At 45.2% G+C, this 21,505-nt stretch overlaps 1 protein-coding gene across 13 annotated transcripts in view; it reads right to left on the bottom strand.

Annotated features, from left to right (window-relative positions):
* ST3GAL3 (ST3 beta-galactoside alpha-2,3-sialyltransferase 3) overlaps positions 1–21,505 on the bottom strand; it is a 355,629-nt gene that overhangs the window by 174,934 nt on the left and 159,190 nt on the right. The gene's annotated exons all lie outside the window — the stretch shown is intronic.

The raw sequence follows: 21,505 nt of genomic DNA, 5'->3' as shown, positions 1-21,505 counted from the left end.
ATCATTAGAGTTGAGCAGTTTTTTTTAATCTTAATTCTTACCACTCTTGAAGTTTACCAGATTTTTTTCCATTTGGATTTGCCACGCACTTGGTTTGGGCTACAATCTTATTTTTCTTCCTCCTAAAGATTGACAGAGATGTGCTCCTACTTCAACTGAGTACTTGTAGCACAATCACTTGTGTCAAGGGCTTGTTGTACTATGATTTTTCATTGCTATGACTTTTCTTGGTCCACTACAGAACTGATGTTAATATGGGAACATCCTTTTACTTTAAAAATGTATATTTTCTTTCACATAGGTCTGATCTTGCTGATCTGTTGAAGGTCCTCAGATAATCCAGTTGTCAGGGTGCAAACATTCTATCACCACATCTTTAAGGATGTTTTCCTTCTTTTATTTCAATTTCCTAGTGCATTGGTTGCAGTCCACTTGTCAAGTTTTAAAACTGTACGCACCAAATGTGATGGAGTCCAGACTCAGAAGACCCCTTGGGATGTTCCCCGGTGTGCTGATCATGTCATTGACACCAGTGTTCTTGCTCCCTGGGGCTCCCCACCACCCTGTCTTGCTAAGCCAGATCCTCTGGTCTCCTCTAGCCAATGCACAGAGTTGGGATTACTGCTCCTCCTGCAGAACAATGCACACACTGATTTGCTCAGCTCTGGGAAGATGCAGTTCTAGGGAACAGTACCCAGGAAATCAACCTCCAGAAGGGATCAAAGTGCCAAATAAATCCACCTCTTTCTGTGAAAAAGATTTGCACAGGGAGGACTCATCTAGTCCAGATCCAAGGCATCCTTCAGTCTGTGTAGACTATGGATCACGCCCTTCGTAACTCCATTTAAGATAGTTATTTGCAGCGTTGACTGTGACTGTGGAGGCCCACACGAGAGTGACAGTCCTTGCTACATCTGCTGCATATGTAGTGGGTGTCTGGCAGGTCCTTGCTGTCCTTTCTACGGGCTCACTTCTCCTCTGCCAGCTGTCTGATCTTCATCTCGCCCTTCTGAAGGCCTTTGTGTAGTTCCTGCTTCCAGCTGCTGTGGTTGTCTGCAAGCTCTTCCCAACCATCTGGGTCAATGTCTACCTCCTTGAGGTCTCTCTTGCAGATATCTTTGTAGCGCAGCTGGGGGGCGACCAGGAGGTCTTTTGCCAGAGGCTAGCTCACCATACAGGATGTCTTTTGGGATCCTTCCATCATTCATCCTGTGGACGAGGCCAAGCCAGCGGAGCCGCCGCTGCCTGAGGAGGGTGTGCATGGTTGGAATTCCAGCTTGCTCAAGGACAGCGGCGTTGGACACTCTGTCCTTCCATGATATCCCAAGGATGCGCCTGAGGCAGCGCAAGTGGAAGACATTCAGCCTCTTTTCCTGGCAGGCATACAAGGTCCAAGACTCGCTGCCATAGAGGAGGGTGCTGAGGATGCAGGCTCTGTAGACTTGCATTTTGGTGTGAGTGTACAGCTTGTTGTTGTTCCACACTCTCTTGCTAAGCCTGAACAGAGTTGTGGCTGCTTTTCCAATCCTCCTGTTTAGCTCAGACTCCAGTGACAGGGTGTCGGTGATGGTGGACCCAAGTAAGTAAACTTGCGGATGACCTCTAGTGTGTAATTGTCAGCGCTGATTGATGGAGGTTCAGCAACGTCCTGACCAAGTATGTTTGTCTTCTCTAGGCTGATAAGCCCGAAGTCCTTGCATGCTTTGGAGAACTGATCCAGCAGTTTTTGAAGCTGGTCTTGTGTGTGAGACACTACAGCAGCATCGTCTGCGAACAGCACGTCTCTGATGAGCACTTCCCACACCTTAGACTTAGCCTTGCAAGATTAAACAGTTTCCCGTCAGATCTCGTGTGCAAAAAGATGCCCTCTGTTGAGGACCCAAAGGCTGCTTCAGGAGGAGTGCGAAGAAGATTCCGAAGAATGCCGGAGCAAGGACACGTCCTTGTTTGACGCCACTCCTGATGCTGAAGGCATCTGATGATGTGCCGTCATATTGGATGGTTCCTCTCGTGTCTTTGTGGAAAGACTGGATCATCTTGAGTAGCCGTGGTGGACAGCGTATCTTGCGGAGCAATTTAAACAGTCCATCCCTACTGACCGAGTCGAAAGCCTTGGTCAGGTCGACGAAGGCGACACAGAGTGGCTTCCTCTGCTCCCTGCACTTCTCCTGCAGCTGCCTCAGGGAGAAGATCATGTCATTGGTAGATCCGTCAGTGTGGATTCCGCACTGTGATTCGGGTTACACCCTCTCAGCAATCTTCTGGAGTCTGCCAAGGATGACATGAGCGAACAATTTACCAGTGATACGTAGGAGAGAGATTTCACGGTAATTGTTGCAGTCACTTCTGTCTCCTTTGTTCTTATACAAGGTTACAATGTTGATGTCCTGCATATCCTGTGGAACCTCCCCCTCTCTCCAGCACAGGCACAGCCTCATGTAGGGGTTCCAGGAGTGTGGCCATGGCACACTTGATTACCTCTGATGGTATACCATCCTGGCCCGGGGCCTTTCCTACTGCAGTGCTGTCAGTAGCTTTCTTCAATTCTACCACAGTTGGTTCCTGGTGCAGTTCATCCATTAGAGGTAGGAGCTCAACGGCATTGAGGGCTGTATCAGCCACAGCGTTCTCGCATGTGTACAACTTGGAGTAGTGCTCGACCCATTGCTCCATCTGTTTGGCTTTGTCAGCGATGACTTCACCAGATTTGGATTTCAGAGGTGCTGTCTTGTTCTGGATGGGTCCCATCGCCTTCTTTATGCCCTCGTACATTCCCCTGAGATTACCAGAGTCAGCACAGGTCTGGATACTGCTGCATAGCTTAAGCCAGTAGTTGTTGGCACAGAGCCTGGCTGTCTGCTGTACTATTTTTCTGGCTACTCTGAGTGCTTGCTGGGTACTCTGACTTGGTGAGCGTTTGTACTCCAGGAGTGCAGCGCGCTTCTTTCCGATGACTGAAATCATCTCATCGGAGTTAGCTTCGAACCAGTCGTTTGTGTTTCCAGCTTTTCTTCCAAACGCCGACAAGGTCATATTGTAGATTGTCCCCCTCAGATGCTGCCATCTGGATGTTGCATCAGTACAGGGCTGCTGTGCAGATTCTCCTCAAGGGTCTCTCTGAACATTTCAGCTTTTTCTGAGTTTGCCATCTTTCTGGCATCAATGCGGGGCCTTCCAGTTGGTTTAGAATGGTGCAGCTTCTTGGGTCTCAGCTTGAGCTTGGAGCAGACTAGCGAATGATCTGTATCGCAGTCAGCACTATGGTAGCTGCGTGTCAGGACAACGTTTTTGAGGTTGTCACATCTGGTGATGACCAAGTCTAACTGGTGCCAGTGTTTCGAGCGTGGGTATCTCCATGACACACTGTGCTGTGACTTGGTTCGGAAAAATGTGTTTGTGATGCACAGATTGTGGTACATGCAAAGTTTGAGGAGACACTGTCCATTGTCATTCATTTTTCCCACACCAAAGTGACTAAGCAAGAGGGCCATGAGTCACAATCGGCTCCAACTCTTGCATTGAAGTCACCAAAAAGGTACAATTCTTCAAGAGCAGGTATTTGCTCTATGGTGGCACTGAGTTTGTCACAGAACTTGTTCTTTGCTTCTGGTGTGGCGTTCAGGATTGGAGCATAAGTGCTGATCAGGTGGACGGGACCGGTGTAGGTTTGAAGTTTTACCTGAAGGAGTCTTTCTGATCCGCCCATGACTAGTTCCACCATTTGCAGAAGGGTGTTTCTGATGGCAAAGCCGACACTGTGCTCCCTGGGTTCCTCTTGGGCTTTGCCCTGCCAGAAAAAGGTGTAGTCCTTTTCCTTTAGGGATTCCGAAGCTGCGAGTCACATCTCCTGCAAAGTGGCTGTGATGGGGTTTGGGGTCCCCCAAGCTCTGCACCCCATCTGCAGGCAGGAGTGACTCTCACTCAGCAGGAGAACAGCGGGTTTATTAGCCGACAGGACACAGCGTTGTACAGAGGAGTCAGTACAGCAGGCAGAGACAGCCAGTCAAATCCATGTTGGGGAGAGGAGGCCCTGAGGGGCCCCCAGAGCCGGGGCCTTGCCCTCTCCTTGGTCTTGCGCTCTCTCAGCCCAGACTAACTGCTTCCCAACTCCCAGTTTCAATTCATACTACTCAGGCTCCACCTCCTCCTTTGTCTCCAGTACAAAGGTGTTACCTGGTCATCAGGGTTACCCTCAGCAGGAAACTCACACCCTCTGCGAGCCACTCACATGCACACAGGTATCCCCCACTCCATCACAGTGGCGGTCAACTTGGAGCCTCTCCAGTTCCTCGTTGATGACAGCGGTCTTTCGGGTGTCGCTGATGTCCTGAAGATCGTCAATCAAACCGGTCAACATGGTCTGTACATTCCAACAGGCAAGCTTGAAACTTTGATGATTTCCTTTTCTTAATAATTTTCTTGTTGGCTTGTCTGGTGCTCATTTCAGTCACTTGTCATGTTTGGGAAACTTAAGCCTTATGCACCCAGTGAGGCAAGTGAACTGTGGTGGGACAGTACCCTACTAGCTGGGGACTGCCCAGCTTAAGGCGGGCGGTGACTGTCCAATGAGATGCGATGATCTCTCCCACCATTGGAAGCAACCCCTGGCACTCGTTCTCTACGCCAATTGAGCAAGAGCTTATAACCTTTATCTGTTGCCTCCTGTGTTGGTTCAACACTGTTAAGTGATACTGGAGTACCTGTCCAAGCGCAAACCTGGGTAATTTTTACGGAGACCCTGGGCTGCCCAGACACCAGGCCCCCCCGCTCGGCTTTACTGATATAGTCCAAAGGACAGGATAACCTCTACGTTTGGCACCAGCTCAGCTGCAGGAGTTGCCAGGACAGTGCCAGAAGTTGACACAGAACCGCCTTAGGACTCCCCTCCAGATTTTCTGTCAGGGTTTACTCCCTTAGCCTTACTCCTTCCCAGAATAACCCACAAGGCAGTGGGGCGTCTTCCTCTGTCTTCACAGGAGTTGTCGATTTGCAGAACCACACCTCCTGGTCCGCTGTTGAGACTGTGCATTAGAAGGGAGAAGGAACAAGTCCCTCCATAATGTCGGTATGCGAGACAGACCAGACCCCCCTCATTGTGTTTCGTCTGCAAGCTGACGCAGTTGCCCAGGGGATGGCATTGCTGTAATGCACAACAGATGCTAGGAGCCAACAGTGAGAGTTGAGTGGTGGGTGAGGATCAGTGCTTCTGACCACCTGAAAAGGCGCAGCTGCTGGAGAGTCAAAGGTACTACCTCTACCCCAGACACCCCCATACCCCCCACTCATCTGGTAAGCGCCTTTTATCAATGAAAGGGAGATATGCACAATGGTAGCCCTCCCCAGGTAATAACCGATTACACTGGGCTTGATCATAAATAAAATGTTTTTTGTTAAACAAAACCAAAAGGATTTAAATGATTATAAGTAAAAACAGACAGATCAAAGTGAATTACCTAATTAAAATAAAATGAAAATGCATAGCTGGTTCTAATGTCCCTAAGGCTATGTCTACACTAGCCAAAAACTTCGAAATGGCCATGCAAATGACCATTTCAAAGTTTACTAATGAAGCGCTAAAATACATATTCAGTGCCTCATTAGCATGTGGGCAGCCGCGGCACTTTGAAATTGATGCGGTTCGCTGTCGCACAGCTCGTCCAGACGGGGATCCTTCTTGAAAGGACCCCAGCTACTTCAAAGTCCCCTTATTCCTGTATGCTCATAGGCATAAGGGGACTTCAAAGTAGCCGGGGTCCTTTTGAAAAGGAGCCTCGTCTGGATGAGCCACGCCAATTTCGAAGTGCCACGGCTGCCCCCATGCTAATGAGGCACTGAATATGTATTTCAGTGCTTCATTAGTAAACTTCGAAATGGCCATTTGCATGGCCATTTTGAAGTTTCTGGCTAGTGCAGACACAGCCTAAGAGACTTATAGCATACAAATTCTTACCCCCAAAGAGCTGTTCTCATGTCAGGTAAAATCTTCAAACCAGAACAATTCTTTTCTCTGATTTGAGCCACCAGCCTGTCATAGTTCTTTGTTTCTTCTTAAAGTGAGTCAGGGAGATTCCATGGTGAGTTGAAAGATTCCCATTGCTTAAATAGACTTTTCTGCTGGGCAGGACTCCTTTGTTTAGCATTCCCTCCTCATGGAAAAAAACAATGGATTCCAAAACGGAGGCCCATATCAGGTGTTATGGTCACATGTCTTTCTAGACCAATCACATGCGAGACTTAGCAGACAAACAAAGCCATTTACAAGCCATCAAGCTGATTGCCAAGTCATCAGTGTCCAGGAGAGACTATTAATGGCCCTCACTAATACATTTAGAACTATAAACAGACATACATTTCGTATATCTAATGGCACATACTAGAATGATGCACAAAAATGGGCTATACGGACTCAGCAGATTATAACATTAAAAATGATAGGTTACAAGAAGTATTTTGACCAAAACACCTCCAAATTATGCATATTTATATTCATAACTCATCTCCATAAAGTAATATAGGGATAGTCCATCACACCAAGCACCCACTGAAGCAAACAAACTGCGATGGGACAAAACCCTATTATCTAGGGGCTGCCCAGTTTTATGGCAAGTGGTGACTGTTCAGTGAAATATGATATCACCCACCACAGCTCCTGGCATTCAATTCTATACCAGTCAAGTAAGAGCGTGGAATTCTTTCATGGTATTGATAACATGAATTTACCTTTTTTATGCTCTTCTCAATTATACAGGTATTATATGACTTGCCCAGTTTCAAATACTGAGCCAATGTGAGGCAGGAATTTTTCCTCAGGTCTTGATTAAAATCCCCACACTAAACTACTGAATAACAATGTCTCTCTCCTTTTTTCACACTAGGCACTATGATCTCTGCCTCTGGACCACTATAACAAGCCCCCACAGTAACTGGAACATATCTGTACCCTCTACAGCTGTGAATCATCATAGGCATACAGTCTGAGTGGCTAATAACTGAAATAACTACTTAAACCACAGTGATCAACTTGGACATAATTTCAGAATTCACACAAAATATCTCCTTACCAATGTGATGAAGTGGGGCGGGTGAGGATTTTATTTCCCTCATTAGATTGCATATGTTTCCTACTGTCCTGTAGTAGGGTGAATGAGTGCCTCAGTTTCCCTAGACACATCATCAGAGTTGGTGATGGGAGCTGTGGTGTGATGCCTTCTCACATGTACACAATGGGTCTCCATGTCATTTGTAACCTAAGCATATAGGAGACATCTCTCTTCCCTGGGAAACAGGACTAAGGAGGGAGGAGAGGCCTGTTTGAACTGGAACTAGGCTCAACTGACTTGAGAGGGAGGAAGGAGGGCGAGAGTCCCGGCTCAATGACCACTCTCTGGGCCATCTCTCCCCAACATGGATTGTATTGACTGCTTCCAACTTCTGTGCTGACAAGTCTGTTCTATGCTGTGTCCCTATTGCCTAATAACCCAACTGCTCTCCCTGATGAATGAGAGTCACATCTGACTGCGGACAGGGTGCAGGGCTGGTGACCCCCACACTCTGTGACCACCACAGAACATGCAGACTTTTTACTCCCTCTGCTGATTCTAGACTGTTGCCTTCATTACCTAATTCAAATGTCATCATCCATACAATCCTTGTAAAAAGAATAATAGGCTGAAGTGTTCAGTGCACTTGACTCATGCATGGTGGCCAGAGGGTGCAGGATAACAGATGTTTGAGCTGTTGATTAGGAAAACCACAAAAATTCCCAGAAATGTTGGTGCCTGCAGGGCAAAGCAGTTAACATTTCTCGGGAATAATAAAACTTGTGTGCCAGAGACAGAGCAACACTGGTAAGCCAATGGGAGCTGCTCTCTCAAAATCATTTAGCACTTGCTCAGCCCTCCCTATCTACTCAGTCTGAGACAGGCCCCTTGAAATTGGACTTTTACATTTTAATCCCATTTGGAGACACTCTTATTTGTCCAGTCCACCCATATGATGTAAGTGTGGCCTAAATACCTCTGCCACCAGAGCTTTCAAATTTTAAAGAACTGCTGAAAAGATCCTTGCCTCCAGCCCCACAGCAAAGTTATTTCAAGATAACAGCTGTTATTATGAAATAACTTCATGACCACCTACTCTACACACACACTATTTCAAAATAACACACACTATTTCAAAATAAATTCAACACAGTGGGCACATTATTTCAAATTTTGTAAACCTCACTGCAGGAGGAATAACGCCTATTTTGACAGGGACTGGTAAGACACAGAACAACACTATATCAAAATAAGCCAAAATGGCGTCCAATGACACTATTTCAAAATAGTAACAAAGAGGAAGCCGTGCTAGTCTATACACTATCAAAACAAAAAGCAGTCAAGTAGCACTTCAAAGACTAGCAAAATGGTTTATTAGGTGAGCTTTCGTGGGACAGACCCACTTCTGCAGACCATAGCCAGACCAGAACAGATTCAATATTTAAGGCACAGAGAAGCAAAAACAGTAAGCAAGGAGGACAAATCAGAAAAAGATAATCAAGGTGAGCAAATCAGAGAGTGGAGGGGTGGGGGCAAGGTCAAGAATTAGATTGAGCCAAGTATGCAGACGAGCCCCTATAGTGACTCAGAAAGTTCCCATCACGATTTAAACCATATGTTAATGTGCCGAATTTGAATATAAAAGTGAGCTCGGCTGTTTCTCTTTCCAAAACGGTGCGATAATGTCTCTTCAGTAACACACATACCTTGAGGTCATTGACAGAATGCCCCATTCCATTAAAATGTTGACTAACTGGTTTGTGGATCTGGAGTGTGTTGATGTCTGTTTTGTGCCTGTTGACCCTTTGTCTAAGGGAGTTTGAAGTCTGTCCAATATACAAAGCATCTGGGCATTGTTGGCACATGATGGCATATATGATGTTAGTAGAGGAGCATGAGAAAGTGCCCGTGATTCTGTGAGTAAGCTGGTTAGGTCCAGTGATGGTATTTCCAGAGAGGATATGTGGACAAAGCTGGCAGCGGGCTTTGTTGCAGGGAAAGGTTCCAGGACTGGTATTCCTGGGGTATAGACTGTGGCTGTTAGTGAGGATCCTCATGAGGTTGGGAGGTTGTCTGTAGGAGAGAACAGGCATGTCACCCAGGGCCTTCTGGAGTGTGGCATCCTGATTCAGGATAGTCTTTAAAGTGCTACTTGACTGCTTTTCATTTCAAAATAGGCACTGTGTGTCTGGACATGCTCTTTCAAAACAGCTGGGTGCTATTTTAAAAAAGCTATTCTAGAATGGCTTATTCCAAAATGATGCTGCTATGTAGATATAGCCAGAGAGAATTAGAAATACTTTTAAAACACAAAACGTGGGCCATGTCAAAGAAATATCCTGGAGTCTGAATGCAGGACTGCCATCTCTCAGCCCCCTTGAGAGCTCCCCAAACGTGAGAGATGTCGCACATGAGAACATCCAAGTGAACACAATTTAACTATATAGATGATCCAACAAGATCCCAAAGCCTGGCACAGAATTAAAGCCTTTGCTTAAAGCAGACTACACTAGAGTCCTTCTGGTAGAAGATGACCTCCATCCCAGGAAGCTGTGTAAAACGGCAGGGAATTCACACATAGCTATCTGGTTTAAATCCAAGTGCCATCAGTAACCAGACAGCCACATCACAAAAGCATGCACTGATCGCTAGATGAACAGTCTTAAAACAAACCAATCAGTACTTCCCTTGCACAGGCGACTCATTAGAGGAGCACGAAGGGTCAAATCTCCTTACCTCTTCTGGCAGGAACTGGAAGGCGTCGGTGAGGCCAGAGCCACAAGAGAAGAGGCGGGGCAAGAGCCTCTTCAAGTCATGCTGCCTGGGACACTGCCAGGTGCGGTACGCCAGCTGACGGGGAGAATGCCTGGTTGTGGAGGCAGCAGCGAGCTACTCCTACACAGGCTCCGCTTCTGGGGAGTACACCCGAGCGAGTCAGAGGCATCCAAACATCTGGCGTGCTCAGCGTCAGCTCCTGTCCCCAGATGTTTTGAGCTTGAGCAACGACTTTATGTTCTTATGTTCTAACCTCCTTCATTGCCACTGCTCCCTCCCCTGCCAGGTTCTCTTGCAGCCAGCTCCTGCTGCACACAGAGCATGCTGGGGCGGTGTGGTTCCAACCTGTGAAGCCACTGTCCTGGAAGCCAAACATGGGCAGGAGCCAGCCCACTGATACCGCAGGGAGGCAGGATGGATTATATCTATCTTGATCTTTTGGCTTTGTAATTATTTTGCACTCTATTTTTACCATTAATATACAGAGTTTTAAAAAGATTTACGCCTGACTGAAGTGGGCAAGAAGCACTGGGAGGGAAGGGGATGAACTGAAGGGTGGGCTACCTGCGAGCGAGAGGAGGGGGAGTGGCTGCCAGTAAGTGTTAAGCACTTGCTAATCTTTTTCAATGGATGCTCTGGAGCTAGAACGCCCCCAGAGTTGGCATCTGCGACTAACAGTGCTAAGCATTGGCATGACCATTGTGCCATTTTGTCAGATTACAGCTCCTTAGACACAGCTGCTGTGGCTACCCATAGATAGAGCCCTATAAATCCATGGATTCTAGCGTGATATCCAAGGTATATGCATCTGTGGATGTGGACGCACATATCTGCCATTCATTTTTGCAACTCCATGTGGATACAAATTTTGTACCTAGAACTCCGTAAATCTCTGGTTATCCAGTTTATATCTGTGGATGTTTGCATTCAGAGATGCAGATATACACAGATTATTTTTGCAGGTGCGCACACAGATACCAGTTTTCTATCTGCATAGAGGTCTGCTCACAGCAATGTAGGGATGGAAGGGACCTCAAGAATTCACATCCAGCCTATTGTATTGAGGCAAGATTAAGTAAACTTGGACCATCTCTGACAGAGGTTTACCCAACCAATTAATGAAAACCTCCAATGACAGTATTCCACTGTCTCCCTTGGAAGCTTTGTCCACTGCTTAACTACTTTTATATCTAGAAAGTTTTTCCTAACAGCCAGCCAATCCTCCTTGTTGCACAATAAGCCCAAAGGTGATGAGTGCACAGGCCTTCCTGTTGTTATGCAGCTGGAAATTCCAATTGTGACAACACTGTATAGCAAGCCAAATGAAGGAAGCTTAGTCAGCTGTCTTATTGACTGTGCCAAAGAGTCTCAAATTGTGGTTCACAAAGGACATATTGGCTTGGCATGTGCTGCTGGGGGGGCTCTTCTTTGTTGCATCAGAGGAAAACAGAATAGATGAGAAAAGGCAATGAAATGAAGAGCAAAAGTAGCATACTTAAGCGCTGAAAAGGGGATTGGGGGTTGAAAATATTCATCACCCTACAGCCAGTTAAAAATATACAAACACAGGTTGAACTTGTCTACTCTGGCACCCTTAGGACCCAATCAGGGTTGAATCAGAGAATTTGCGGAACAATGGGAGATCAATATTGCTTAGCAGCATTACTGACACTTTCACTGCTTACTGGACTCTTAGACATTTAGGAATAAATTAAAGCTAAATAAAAGCAGAGAACACTGAGAGCCAGGATTGGTGGCTGTAAACAAACAATTATGGGACTGCAGGAAAGCTGTTTATGCTCACAGAAAGCAGATATCGACATAACTAAAATGCAGTCCACATGATGACGGCATTTGATATCCTGCTCTGCACACTTTCCAAAAAATGTGGCTTCTCGTGCATGCAGCTTCTCAAAGATGAAGGTGATCAACATACACTTGCAGTCATGCATGTCGCTGGAGCATTTGTTTGGACTGTTCGTGAACATCAGGTAGCAGAAGATTAGATTGCAAGAAGCTGGGGTAGAAAACATGAATAATTTCAAGAAAATCCACAACCATCCGTACAGTCTCCAATGTGCATGGGAGACAAAACCAATGGTGCCCTTGAGAAACACATTCTTCATTACCTTGCACAAGGAATGACTGGAATCCTAAGAGCCAAAACACAAAATTGTTAGCTTTGTTCCCCCGTTGTGAAAAGGAGTTATGTGCATGAAAGCAATGGCAAGGTTCAGAGCGCAAAATCCAACTTTGGTCCAATACAGGAAGCAGAATAGCTCAAGGTTTTTTGTTGGGTTTTTTGTTTGTTTGTTTCTGTTTGTGTTTGTTTTTTGACCAGATACAGATTCAGGCCTCTGAAATCCAGGAAAGATAACACCCCTCCCTAGCAACATGAACCTGGAATGCAATGCCTTCATCTCCTTCACCTAATGATAGAAATGCAATTACCTTACCTGCCAGAAAGGATGGCACAGCAACACTTTCTCTTGGAAAGTACCACATACTGAGCAGGAGGGCTGATCCACCATTAAAGACCTCCCGATTATCCTACATTTAGGAGAGAAATGATTGCTACCAGAAAGGCTGTCTTCACAGATAAATCTAGTAATGAACACACAGTTAGTGATTCAAATGGATTTGTCATTAGGCTGTTAAGGAAGTAATACAGGTCCCAGGTAGAAGTAGAGTACCTGATTTGTGGGAAGATATTTGACAAATCTCAAAGGAACTTTCCCATGCTCAGTGAAAAGAGAAAAATCCCCTGGGCGTGTGTGAAAAGTTGGTATTGCTGCTAAACGAACCCTAAAAGAATTCAGAGAAAGACTTGATATTTTCAAGACCAACAGCTAATCCATTGGTCTAGGAAAAGGTGAGCAAGATGGGGAAATCCAATGGACTGTAAACAGCAAAGAGGGTATTGTTTCCATTTTGAAATTTTGTCTCATATACGGCTTCTTACTATTGAATGAAACTTGTGTATTTCAGCAACAAGACTTTTCTTGTCCCTGAGAACCATTGCTTGGGGCCTCACTAGATGGAAGCTGGCGAAAAGTGTTTGACCTGTTTGTTGAGTCAGCAGGTAAAAAATAATCAGAAGCTTCCGTAAAGGACAAGCGCCAAGTCTTATGAGATAGGGATACTGGATGTGTCTTGGCCAGGTTGGTGCAATTGCTATGACTCTAGCCCAATCCTGTTGAGAATCTCCAAGAGAAATGATGTTGATGGATATGTGAACAGAAGTCCTTTTCTTCTGAGGTGAAATGTGACTCAGCGATAGGAGACCAAGGCCACGAAGCAGTATGCGATTCATTTTGCATTCCACTGCACTCTGATTCCAAGACCTCCCAACAGGAGCTGCCTTTTAGGTAAGGAAAACGTTTACATGACAACGACCTGGATGGGCAGAAGCTACTGCTAGACTTTGATAACACCATTGGTGCTCAGGATCGCCCAAAAGGAAGAACCTTATGTTGCTCATTTCCATCTCAACAAACACTAAGATGCCTCTTACATGATGGTGACTTGAAAATGCACTTTGTAGGTCAAGAGTCACAAACCAATTTCCTAATTCTAATGAAAGAATTATTGCTGCGAGTCACTACTCTGAGCTACTCAGAAAAAAAAAGAAAAAAATAGTGGCACACAAATTCATGGGTCTGGCTTTAATGCATCCAAGGGTACTGAGGGAACTGGCAGATGTCATTGCAGAGTCTTTGCCATTATCTTTGGAAACTTGTGGAGCTCAGGAGAGATCCCGGATGACTAGAAAAAGGCAAACATAGTGCCCATCTTTAAAAAAAGGAAAGAAGGACAACCCAAAGAACTTACATACTGGTCAAGCTTACCTCAGTCCCTGGAAAAATCATGGAGAGGATCCGCAAGGAATCCATTTCGGAGCACTTGGAAGAGGGGAAGTGATCAAGACTAGTCAACATGGATTCACCAAGGGCAAGTCATGCCTGACAAATCTGATTAGCTTCTATGATACGATAACTGGTTCTGTGGACATGGGGAAGTCAATGGATGTGATATAACCTGACTTTAGCAAAGCTTTTGACAGAGACCTGCACAACATTCTTGCCCATAAGTTAAAGTAGTATGGATTGGACACACGGACTGTATGATGGATAGAAAGCCGGCTTGACAGACAAGCCCAATGGGTAGCGATCCATGGCTCAATTTCTGGTTGGTGGTCGGTTTCAAGCGGGGTGCCCCGAGGATCAGTTCTAGGGCCAGTAGTGTTCCATATCTTTATAAATGACCTTAGATGAGGGGATGGATTGCACCCTCAGCAAATTTGCACATGACACTAAACTAGGGGGTCAGGTAGATATATTAGAGGGCAGGGATAGAGTCCAGAGTGACCTAGACAAATTGGAGGATTGGGTCAAAAGAAATTTGATGAGGCTCAACGAGAAGTGCAGAGTCCTGCACTTGGGACGGAAGAATCCCAAGCCCTGTTACAGGCTGGGGACTGACTGGCTAAGTAGCAGTGCAGCAGAAAAGGACCTGGAGATTACAATGGATGAGAAGCTGGATATGAGTCAACAGTGCACCCTTGTAGCCAAGAAGACCAATGGCACATTGGGGTGCATTAAGAGAAGCATTTTGAGCAGACCAGAGAAGTTATAATTCCACTCTACTCGGCAGTAGTGAGGCCACATCTGGAGTATTACGTCCAGTTCTGGGCCCCGCAGTACAGAAAGGATGTGGATTTGCTGGAGCAGGTTCAGCTGAGGGCAACAAAAATCTTTAAGTGGATGGAGCACATGAGCTATGAGGAAAGGCTGAGGGATTTGGGCTTGTTTAGTTTACAGAAGAGAAGAGTGAGAGGTGATTAGATAGCAGCCTTCAACTTCCTGAAGGGGGGCACTAAAGAGGATGGAGAGAGGTTGTTCTCAGGAGTGATGAATGGCAGATCGAGAAGCAATGGATTGTCCGAAGTTACAGAGGAAGATGTGTAGGATGGATATTAGGAAAAACTATTTCACCAGAAGGGTGGTGAAGCACTGGAATATTTTACCTACAGAGGTGGTGGAATCTCCATTTCTAAAGGTTTTTAGGTCCCGGCTTGACATAGTCATGTCTGGGACAATTTATCTTGGACTGACCCTGCTTTAGGCAGGGGGCTGGATTTGATGTCGTCCTGAGGTCCCTTCCAGCCCTAGGGTTCTATGATTCTATGAACAGGCAAAGGCTACACAGACTCCATCTCAGGCTAAAAGCAGCTGAGAAGGAGCTGAGGGGGGTTCAGTGATGTTGTCTTGGCACAGGGCAGGAGGATGTTTGGAGCACATGTGCAGCTGAACAGGCACTGCTACCAAGCAATTCCCATCAAAGGAACAAGGTGCAAGCATACCTCAAGTGCAGCATCAGAGAGGCTGTTTGCAGGAGAGCAAGTTGTCTTAGAATTGTTAGAGTAAGTGAAAACAATGAGATGCACTGAGCTTTAAAAACCTCAGCTGCTTAGTCAGGGCAGGACAAGAGTGATGCTGAGACACAAATTAAGATGACTACTTATGATATTGTTGCAGACAATTCAATGCAAGGAGGACAGTTCCAGAAAACAAGATGTGCTTTCCAAGTATCACAACCAAAACTGGGTTTTGTCAAGCTCAGCATTAAATGTCCCAACTGATGAGTTCCAGCCATTTTCGAAGGAAAGCTATTCCAGAGACTCATGAATCTCACTGTCAAAGATTTTTCCTGATGTTTCTTATGTTTAGCTTTTGGCTTCATCCCATCACTTGTACAATGAGGGCCGATATGTTGGGTGGGGGAGAGATAATGAAGGGTCATGTGCACCCCCCAACACTGTAGAAGGGGTCAGCAGACAGCAGGCAGAGCCATCCCATCCATAGGACAATTGATTTAACTGCCTTTGCATTTGTGGGGCCCCACAGGGCCCACAGAAGATTGAGGACTGGGGGGGGGGGGTTGGCACCAGCAATAGGGGCTGCTTCCCAGCACTCATGATAGGAAGTGGAGCAAACTGGGCCCAGCTGGGGTGGAGTGGCAATGATGTGGGGGCAGGAAGAGGTAGGGCCCTCCCCCAGCTACAAATCGTGTGGGGAGGAGTCACATGCCCACCCTCTGTCTCTCCCCAGTAATTGCCATTGCCTGCCACCAGTCTACATCCATATGCACTTCCTCCACCTTGATGGTTTTTACAACCTTCAGTGGTGTCCTCTCACCACTTCATCATCACTTAGCCCAGGTGTCTTATATACAAAATTTATTTTAACCATTTATTTTCTTCCTCCTAAATCAATCCGTAGGCCCATCTGATCTTTTTTGTGTTTCCTCTCTGCTGTGACCTGTCAGATACAAGAATGTGATGGAAACCAGCTACATCAGCCCCAAAATGGTGAAGGCCCTTTTTTCCCTATGAACTAAAGAGTTTCTCTCACATTATTTAGAGACACCAGAGGCCAATTACTGGCTGCCAATGATCTTTAAAGAAATCCTCTTCTGGTGACAGGAAGAGAAGGAACGAGTAACAAGCTGTAGAGCACAGATTCTGCCAGCAGGGATAGATGACAACTCCTGCATGGAAGGCTGTCCTTCTTACAGGACAAACAACCAAGTTAACTGTATTTTGGTAAAGGCCTGGCCACCAGAAGCCAGCATAATAAAGCAACATCCCAAAAAGCAGGCAGGGAAAGATACTACTTTTTCTGACAAGTTTGGGGTTTTGTTGTTCTGCTTCAGAGACCAACCGAGGCTTACCTGGTGAACATACTGAAAAACAAACCAGCATGAAGAATAAGACCCCAAGGGAATAGGATTGATTTACTCCAGGCCCCTAAGGGAGAGACTCAAAGGTGGAGGAGGCAAAGGAGATATCTGGCAATGCTGCACTAGCTCCAATTTTCCAATGTGTTTCTGGTAATAAGGTACCCTAACAGTATGCAATATTCTTGGTGTGGCCACAAGAGAAATATAAAGAGGAATTATGCCCTGAGTCTACGACTAGACACCTTATATAACAGTTTTCACTGCCATATTTCAAAGAATTTACACATAGGCTACGTCTACATGTGCACGCTACATCGAAATAGCTTATTTCGATGCAGCGACATCGAAATAGTCTATTTCGATGAATAACATCTACACGTCCTCCAGGGCTGGCAACGTCAACGTTCAACTTCGACGCTGGGCAGCACCACATCAAAATAGGTGCTGCGAGGGAACGTCTACACGCCAAAGTAGCGCACATCAAAATAAGGGTGCCAGGAACAGCTGCAGACAGGGTCACAAGGCAGACTCAACAGCAAGCCGCTCCCTTAAAGGGCCCCTCCCAGACACAGTTGCACTAAACAACACAAGATCCACAGAGCCGATAACTGGTTGCAGACCCTGTGCATGCAGCATGGATCCCCAGCTGCAGCAGCAGCAGCCAGAAGCCCTGGGCTAAGGGCTGCTGCACACGCTGACCATAGAGCCCTGCAGGGGCTGGAGAGAGAGGGTCTCTCAACCCCTCAGCTGATGGCCGCCATGGCAGACCCCGCTATTTCGATGTTGCGGGACGCGGATCGTCTACACGTGCCCTACTTCAACGTTCAACTTCAAAGTAGGGCGCTATTCCCATCCTCTCATGGGGTTAGCGACTTCGACGTCTCGCCGCCTAACGTCGATTTCAACTTCGAAATAGCGCCCAACACGTGTAGCTGTGACGGGCGCTATTTCGAAGTTGGCGCCGCTACTTCGAAGTAGCGTGCACGTGTAGACGCAGCCATAGTAAAATATGCCTCAATAATTCCAGGAAGAAGGCATTGTAATTCATGTTGCAAATGGGGAAACTGAGGCACAGAAAGGTGCTAAGTCTTACCCAAAGTTAAACAACATATGTTCAAATATCAGACAAGCCTCACTGTTTAAATTACTTAAGGGTAATGTCTATCATGATACCCATAAAAAGTGAGCCAAGAAAATGTGCAAGGGACCCAAAAAGTTAATACTGACCCAGGAAGTAACACTTGTGCCTAACTTAAGGTAATTTCATGATTTATTATTTTTCACCCCATCCTTCCATCCTTTCCTTTGATAAAACAACTTGGCTGAGTACTGGAGTCCTCAGTAACGTCTGTTTCCAGTCCAATGATCACATTCATGGTTCCTCCATGAGCCCTATCTACTTATTCAACTTCCCTTTTAAATTGACAACAGAACTGGATGCAGTATTCCAATATCAGTTGCACCAGTCCCAAATACAGAGGGAACATAACCTCCCAACTCAAACTCGATATTCTTGTTGAAACATCTAAGGATCACATTAACCTTTTAGCCAGTGTTGCACTAGGAGTTCACGCTCACTGACCATGGCATGCAGTCTTTTTCAGAGCCACTTTTCCCAAGACAGAGCCTCCAACCTGTAACATGGCTTACATTACTTGTTCCTAGCTTTATCAAAAACAAGGGTTTGGTCAGCATAGCTACAGAACTCCAGAATGAGCATTTTCTCATACCACTGACCACTGAAGTTATCTCAACCTAAATTTTAAGTCATCAGGCCACATTAAAAATTATGGTCCAGAAAGCTGCCTAGCCACTTTTGCCCAAAAAATCTTGGATGTAAGTTATTCAGGAGTGATTTTAAAATGCCTGTCTTTAGTAGCTGGTGCTTAAAATCCTCCAATGTTCCTACTGGAACTGAAAAGTATTTATTCATCAAGGCCGTGTCTACACTAGCACAAATCTTCGAAAAGGCAGTGCAAACAGCCATTTCGAAGATTACTAATGAGGTGCTGAAATGCATATTCAGTGCCTCATTAGCATGCCGCCAGCTGCGGCTCTTCAAAATTGCCGCTTTTCGCTGCCACACAGGTCATCCAGACAGGGGTCCTTTTCGAAAGGACCCTGCCAACTTTGAAATCCCCTTATTCCCATCTGCTGATAGGAATAAACGGGCTTCAAAGTTCCTGGGGTCCTTACGAAAAGGACCCCCGTCTGGACGAGCCATGCGGCAGTGAAAAGCGGCAATTTCCAAGAGCCACAGAATGCTAATAAGGCGTTGAATATGCACTTCAGCGCCTCATTAATAATCTGAAAAATGGCCACTTGCATGGCCATTTTGAAGATTTGTGCTAGTGTAGACATAGCCCAAATGATATGACTACATCATCTGGCTTTCCCCAAACACAAAACTAATATTTATTGAATGCTTTGTCCTTCTGCGGTATTATTGACAACTGATGTATTTCCATCAAGCAATGCTTCAACACCACGGCTAGAATTCCTTTTCTCAGTTATTTACTTTAACTCCTTTTTACTGTCCTTAATATTAAAGAAGCGTTGTAGCACTTTAAAGACTAACAAAATGATTTATTAGGTGACGAGTTTTCGTTGGACAGACCCACTTCTTCAGAACTGGAAATTCTGTTAAAAGCAAAACTGGCAGAATGAGAATTTAACAGAAAGATAGAAAAAAATTAAATGAAAATGACAAATCAGCTGCGTAGGACAGAAGGAGGGTGGGTGAAGTGGGGAAGAAGGTTACTTACTGCAAGTGTCTATTAAGTTAAGTGAGTTGCCTGAGGTCACTATGAATGTGAAAGATGGGGAAACAGTCCTTGCAATGCCCAAGAAACTGTTTTTACTGTTGTCTGAGCCACCCTGTTTTACCAATCAGTCTTCTCTCTTGAATGTGGAATCATATTTTTAGGGAAATCTAATATATTGTTTTGAAATAGCTCCCATTACAGTGGTTATCTCCTTTCTGTAACTGTTACTGGAAAAGTACTGTACACACCCATTTCACTGCATATGTGAACAGTCATTGCAGAAATTTTTCACACAGCAGTAGCTATGAGGGTGGCTTGAATGCCCTCTGCTGCCATGCACCACTACATAACAGTATGTCAGGGTGGAGCTACCCCTGACCCCACTCAGTCCCTTCTTACTGAGTAGACTCCAAGGGGGAGGAGGAGTGGGTCATGCAACGGACATATGCAACACATCCCAAAGACCAACAGTAACAGACACGTAGGTAACTGGTTTTCTTCTTCATGTGATTACAAATCTGTTCCACTGTAGGTGAATCACAAGCAGATTAACATGGAGGTACGCTCCGAGGCCACCTGAACTGTGATCGAGAAACAGTTTATCCAAAACTAGCTATATTTCTAAACAGAAAGAAAATGGGAAAATGAGCAGCAGCAGTGTAAAATGACAGGCTGCTGCCTGAAAAACATCTGGAACAGAACTTGTCCCAGCAAAGCTGCTGGTGAGACTTGCACTCTAATCTAATGAGACAATACTCTTCGGAGCCGTGTGATATTAGCTAATGGGCAGCACAACTGAATACTCCGAGTGAAAACCAGTTTGCCTTGTCTACAGTCTTGACAAATATTGTCATCAAGGGTCAAAATAATACAGAGTGTGTTATTCCCCAGGTCTGGCTTGTTCCCCTTTTTAAACATAGGTGCTATGTTTGCCATTCCCTACTCTTCCAAGACCGCCAATGTTCTCAAGGAATTCTAAAAAATAATCACAAATGGCTCCAAGGTTGCTTCAGCTAGTTCCTCAAGTAGCACCAATTCTCTGAGCTTAAAATCTGCTTTTTTAAAAGTCCCTAATCCTTATTTTTCTGCCCTCACTCCTTCCTCTCCTTAGCAACATCAAATCTACCTTTCATGGTCACTGTCATCCAAATTCCTTTTCACCTTGAGATTCACTACCAATCCCTTGCTGTTGGTCAGAATCATGTCTAAAATGGCTGTGCTGGTGGTTATATCCTCCACTCTGTGGTACAAACACCTGTCCCCAATACATTCCAATAATTTATTGGAGATTTTGTGTTTAGGTGGATTACTTTCCCCCACAGAAGTGTGGATAGCTAAAGTCCTCTGTTACTACCAAGTCTTGTATTGTGGCTAATTCTTGTATTTGTTCTAGAAATGCCTCATCCACCTCCTCTTCCTAATTTAGAGTCTATAAAAATCCTCATCTTGGCATCACCCATGTTTTCAGCTCTTTTACCATTACCCACAGACTCTGAACTGGTCTGCCTCCGGCCTTCTTCTAGACCTCAGAACAGGTGTGTGGGTGTGGACATATATAGACATATCAAATCTATATACGTAGATTTATATACATCCTTTATGGATAATGCAAAGAAAGAGATGTTTTAAACCAGAAAATAGTTTCCCAAGGGGATGAACAGGAGTGCCATTACACTGGACAGTTAAAATTGGCTTGTCAAAACAATGACAAATACTGAACAGAGAATATTCCTACCCTGGCAAATTAGAAGAAATTTGATTAGTCTAATTTTTATGAATGTATGAGGAAAAAAGACAAAAATCAGTGTAAAGACAGACAGGAACAAATCTTTTAAGAAGAACCAGGGAAGTCTAGAATTCCACGTTTACCCCTTAGTTGTTTTGGTAGGATTTTTTTTGGAGGGGGGTATAGGAATTTTTTATGGGAAATCACAACATAAAGACAGACATATATTTGCCAATCCACCTCACACCACAGAATCAAAATGAAGAGAAAGGGGTTCCTTGAAGCTCTGTTATTAAAATTCTGAAGGGAAGCAATTTAAACAAAGAGTAGTAGTAATCCAACCTGTGGGTATTCCTTGTGTGGGCTCCTTCCACTTTATGGTTCTCTGGCTGCCTGGATTATCTGAATTTGTTGGGTAAAAGTTGGGGATTTTTGACTCCCTATTTATTTATGATGAA

This window comes from Carettochelys insculpta, chromosome 9 (assembly GCF_033958435.1).
Source record: "Carettochelys insculpta isolate YL-2023 chromosome 9, ASM3395843v1, whole genome shotgun sequence".
NCBI lineage: Eukaryota > Metazoa > Chordata > Testudines > Carettochelyidae > Carettochelys > Carettochelys insculpta.
The sequence above is the reverse complement of the archived record's forward strand: the minus strand, read 5'-3'. Positions and strand labels throughout refer to the sequence as shown.